Source organism: Octopus sinensis, linkage group LG12 (genome assembly GCF_006345805.1).
Source record: "Octopus sinensis linkage group LG12, ASM634580v1, whole genome shotgun sequence".
NCBI lineage: Eukaryota > Metazoa > Mollusca > Cephalopoda > Octopoda > Octopodidae > Octopus > Octopus sinensis.
The window spans coordinates 10,309,454-10,315,453 of NC_043008.1; the positions used below are offsets into that span (position 1 = coordinate 10,309,454).

Genomic DNA, 6,000 nt, shown 5'->3' on the forward strand with positions numbered 1-6,000 from the left:
GGATATTTGTCCTCATCTTGTTTGTTGTTAACACAACTTTTCGGCTGATATACCCTCCAGCCTTCTTCAGGTGTCTTGGGTAAATTTCGAACCTGGGTTCTCATTCCTAAGGTGTTTTTCAATGTTATTATTATTATTATTGTTGTTATTATTATTCAAGTCACTGCCTGGAATTGAACTCGGAATCTTGGGGTTAGTAGCCCATGCTCTTAACCACTACACCATATGTCCGTAAATAGTTAGGGCTGTTATTTAGAAAGATGACTATTTGGGAGGTCACATAAAAGAACAAGTTGGTGTACAAACCATCAAAGAAACATAACTAATATCAAAACAGCTTAATGTGTGATCCACAGTCAAAATTAAAATTAGCATCATTTGAAACACTCCTTCATTCCGTATTTTGGTTGTATTCCTTTGTGTCATTGGCTTGTTCAAACAGAATTAATCTGAGCCTACAAAGGAGATTCTAATTGGTTAATTGACTTGCAAGAATTAGCAGATAAATTTCCTTCAAATTATCTTACATTGTTTTGAAAAAGACAAAAAAGAAAATAAAACGAATGATACATTGAATGATGTACTGTTGTGTCTGGGGAGTGTCATTTTCTTTTTGTGCCTTATTATTTAACACACTCACCGGTAAAATTTCCACTTTTTTCTTATTTTTATTTTCCTAAAATTTTCATTGCATCTTGCAACCTTTTCAAGACTATTGAAAAGGTTGCAAGACGCAACGAAAATTTTAGGACAATAAAAATAAGAAAAAAGTGGAAATTTTACCGGTGAGTGTGTTACATAATAAGGCACAAAAAGAAAATGACTCTCCCCAAACACAACAGAATATGCTCATATAAAGAATCTTGCAAACCAAATCCAAAAACGAAATTGAATGATGTAGTTGTATCTGCATCATGCTTGAAAAAACAAGACAAGATGATTGAGGCTGGAACACCTTTGATCATATGTCAACTTGATCAAGACTGACCTAGGGCTGAAAACAACAACAACAGATTTAACCAGGACATTCCAATGCCAGCAACATTAACAGTACATGAATAGATAAGTATTCAGAAGTCCATAAAGGTGTGCTTCTTTCAACCACACCTGCATGTCATAAAGAACAGATCTTTGTCAGAATGGGCAGCTTGATAAAGTGAGAAGAAAAAAAAAGGGGCAGGGTGTTAACAAAAAACAAACCTTGTAATAAAACATGAGATCAGAATGTGTGTGTGTGTGTGTGTGTGTGTGATATTTTATGTCTGTTTCAATGTTGGCGTGGACAGGACAGCTCAGCTAGATCCAATGCCTCATGTCTGGCAAAGCTCATTTCTGCGTGGTTGGATACTTTTCTTGGCACCAACCATTGTACAGAAGGTATTGGGTGCATTTTTCGTGGCACCAACACTCACACAAAACATTAACTTAAACTGACCCCCCCCCTCGTTTTTTTTTAAATCGGCAGAAAAGGCAATCATAAATACATACAATTCATGTCATTTGTTCTATTTTTAACATTCTTATCCTCCTTATTTAATACTGGCATGAGTTCAGGTATTTTACCAATGCATTATTTTCTATGAATTTGGTCAGACGAAATGATTCTACACTTGGATGCCTTTTGAATCACTCAACCACAACGTGCAACTGGTTACCTTGTTTAGTATTTTTTAGATAGTAGTAAGGTGCAGGAGTGGCTGTGTGGTAAGTAGCTTGCTTACCAACCACATGTTCTGGGTTCAGTCCCACTGCATGGCATCTTGGGCAAGTGTTTTCTACTATAGCCTCAGGCCAACAAAAGCTTTGTGAGTGGATTTGGTAGACGGAAACTGAAAGAAGCTTGTCGTATATATGTATATGTATATATGTGTTTGTCTTTGTGTGTCTGTGTTTGTACCCCCAACATCACTTGACAACCGATGCTGGTGTGTTTACGTCCCCATAACTTAGCAGTTCAGCAAAAGAGACCGATAGAATAAGTACTAGGCTTACAAAGAATAAGCCCTGGGGTCGATGTGCTCAACTAAAGGCGGTGCTCCTGCATGGCCACAGTCAAATGACTGAAACAAGTAAAAGAGATATAATGTGAGTGTGTGTACGTTTTTCACCCACCACTGCTTGACAACTGGCACTGGTTGGCTTAAATCACCAGAACTTAGCTGTTCAGCAAAAAGACACCAACAAAAATAAGTACCAGTCTTTAAAAAAAGTACTGTAGTCAATTTGTGTGACTAAACCATTCAAGACAGTGCCCCAGCTTGGCCGCATTTCAGTGACTGTAAAGAATAAAAGAATATTGTAATATCCCAAAGATAGATTTGCCAGACACTCTGCCGTTTGTCACAAAAGAATAAAAGAATGGAAAACTGAAATAACATTCCTTCAATGAAATATCATTTCATTTCATTGTAGCTGAAATTATTAAATCCAATAATCCCTTCTACTTATTATTTCATTCACTAAAGGTTAATTCTTAATACATTCCTCAAATGAACATCTTACTATATACTCTTAAATTCCTGGTTTCTCTCAGCTGAAAAGTAGTTAGCATGTGAACCAGAGCCCTTCATCGTCATGCTCTTCTCTTATATCTTCCCCCTATTCTGTTTACTTCTTTTTAAAACACCACGGCTGACAAATCTGTTTTAAAAAGATTTATTATTAAAATGAAAATTAAGTATGTAACAAATATATTCTATAAATTTTAAATTCACGAAACAAAACTTCCATTTTTATATTTTCGATTAAAGGTATATAACAGCAAGGAATGTTGTTCTTTTCCTATTTTTGTGATGAAAATAAATTAAAAACGGAAAAAAAAATTTTTTCCAACACTAAATAGAACAATGCTAACATCTGGAGCTATATATCTTAACCAGTATTCACTGAAGATACAAAACCATCTTCCGCATTCAAATACTTTATGTGTATTCAAGGGGGGACCCAAAAGTAACTGGAAATGTTCTCTGTGGGACAATCCTGTTGTATTTCAGGCTTCTGCCACTTGAAGCCACTTGATGTGACCCTCAGGCATCAGTCTGTCAACTGGCAGTGTCGAGTGATGTCGTACTGTCATGTGGCACATCTTTGCTTTGCAGTGCTTCTCCACTGTTTGTCAATTTTTGTGATGGCTGAAATGAAGGAACATCATGCTTCCATGAAATTCTGTTTTTTGCTGGCGAAAAACAGCAACTGAAACAGTTGTCGTGCTTCAAAACAGCTTACAAAAATGCTGCCATGAGCAAAACACAAGTATATGAGTAGTTTTCTAACTTAAGAAAAGGTGAAATTATCCATGCAGTCATTACTCACTTTAAGACTATACCTGTTAAAAAAATTTGTGGAACTTATGGTTGTTAGGGAAGTGTTTATTGACTAAATTTAGGAAGGATCTGGCAATATTGTTTCTACTGTTCGAGCTGAATGTGGGGTTATACCACATAGTTTTTCTTTTTTCTTGTGTTTCTACCATTAGGGGATTGTGGCAGAATATATTTTCTGTAATTAAAGCTACTTCTGCTCAGGGTCTCATTATAAAATATAGCAACACGAGTAAAAGTCTCTTCAATAGATATCTTTGAAATTTTTTTACAGCTGTTTCTGGATGGGTTTTTCAGAATGTTAAGCAGGTGCTTACAGTTTTTGTGAATGTCCTGTATGACCTCATTAGGTCTTATATAAGAATTGTAAGTGCCTAAAGTTGCATCTTATAAGAGGTGTAAGTGCCTAAAGTTTACATATGGAAAGTTTACTACATTAATATAAGTACTTGCAGGAATCTTGAGGTCAGAGCTTCTAAAAGTATTAATTAAATATTTTTAAGCTGGTTTAATTGGTGAACATTTTTTATTGCATCTTAATATTAGACTGTCAACTTCGTACAATCCTAATTCTGTAAAGTTAAATTATTCACATGACCCACTACATACACACACACATTAATAATAATAATAATAATAATTTTAATGTCCTATATGGGTTAGAGTTCATTGTGGCAGAATTTCTGTAGCTGGAGGCTCTTCCTGTTGCTGATTTCAAGGCAATATTTTCTCATGGACAGCTATGCTTTTGTGGAAGATTGGAAACGGATGGTGCCACTTGTATGAGAATATAAAGACACACACCCATTAGACTTCTTTCAGTTTTCATCTGCTAAATCCACTCATGAGGCATTGATTGGCCTGGGGTTATAGTAGAAGACACCTGCTCAAGGTATCATGTAGTAGGATTGAATCTGAAATTATATGGTTGGGAAGCAAACTTCTTAACTACCAGCTCTGCTTTTACACACATGTACACATACCACATGTACACATATCACATGTACACACTCATATCACATGTATGCACTCATACCACATGTACACAGTCATACCACATGTATACACTCATAGCCCATGTACACAGTCATACCACATGTACACACTCATAGCCCATGTACACAGTCATACCACATGTACACACTCATAGCCCATGTACACATTCATACCACATGTACACAGTCATACCACATGTACACACTCATAGCACATGTACACACTCATAGCACATGTACACACTCATACCACATGTACACACTCATACCACATGTACACAGACCTTTGAATTAAGTGGTTCAACTGCTTCAGTCCAGTTACAGAAGCCAATAAAATAATTTGTGTGTATATGTGTATTAGGTTATGGTAACTTTATTTGGTGTGTGTAATCAAAGAGAGTTTTTAATATTCTGGTAGTCAGTGGTGGCTCATAGATAAAATTAGTTGGGTTGTTGCTTCAGAAAATTTTTAGCCGTTGTTTTAATATTGTGTAAAAAGAAACAAGTATATCAGAAGGAAAATTTATATATAAACTTGATTGTTTCATGCTGGGTAGTGTGTTTAATTTGTTCAATGATCACTGCCACGAATTCCCCCTTAATTTCCAAAAATCCTCGTTAAATCATAAAATAAGGTGCAGGGGTGGAAATCTGCCCTGTTTTTCAAATCCTGGCAGCAACACTGTAGCTGGAAGCAGGATAATAATCTAATTCTACACTTTATCACATTCAAGAATATACACACGTTTTTAAGCACAACACACGTTTTTAAGTTAAAAAGAAACACTACCTTTCACCTGCACACCAGGGTCAGTACTGTGTGGATGACAGTGCTCTCTCTCCCTAGTGTACAGCTTCCTATCTCGGACATGTGAGCATGCGCACAACAGCCAAACACCGCGTCACTGGAACTGTGAAGCACACAGTTCTATGCAGGGGTTTTGTATTTTTTTTCATTAACTAAGGGATGGCAACTAACATTAAGCTTAAGGATTATATAATGTACAAGTATAAAGAAAAAAATTTTAAAAAAAGGACTCATTATATTGTATATTATTGATAATATTGAGTGGAAATAGGGAGTGGTGCAGTCCCACAGTGCTTATATGGAAGCCGTGACTGCTGGTAGCAGAATGTATTGGAGTTCATGAAGTTCACATTCTGTTTTCGCTGTTGTTGTTGTTGTTGGAGTTAATGTTCAAGTTAAGACTAATTCCAGTTAACCTATTACTTTAGTATGTTAAGTTCAATTTCTTAAAGTTGAAACTATTTTTTTACTATTTAGCTCAAACCACTGCGAACTTGATAGCTAGGTCATTAACATGCATAGCATATGATGAGCATGAACTGAGAATGGGTTTTAAAAGCTACAAACATATATAAGCATAACAACCTCTTGCTGTCTGCTGCAAAAAAAAAAAAAAAAAAAAAATTCATTCCTAAATAGGGCAGGCTATTGGTGTCGACTAGTATTATTACCAAATCTGAAAGGTAAAGGCTAAAATCTGTCAGAAGTGTGTTTACCTTGTGAAAAATGACAACTTTCATTAAATCTCATCTAAGTCACTAAGAAACCTTATAACTTTGAATTTCCTTGTAATTTGTCCAGACTATGTAAACTAACATTTATGTGTTTTCATTTGGTATTAGATTAATATTTAATTAGTACCTACATCATGAGAATT

At 35.6% G+C, this 6,000-nt stretch overlaps 1 protein-coding gene across 1 annotated transcript in view; it reads left to right on the forward strand.

Moving 5' to 3' along the window:
* LOC115217966 (tumor protein p63-regulated gene 1-like protein) overlaps nucleotides 1-6,000 on the forward strand; it is a 59,558-nt gene that overhangs the window by 35,357 nt on the left and 18,201 nt on the right. The gene's annotated exons all lie outside the window — the stretch shown is intronic.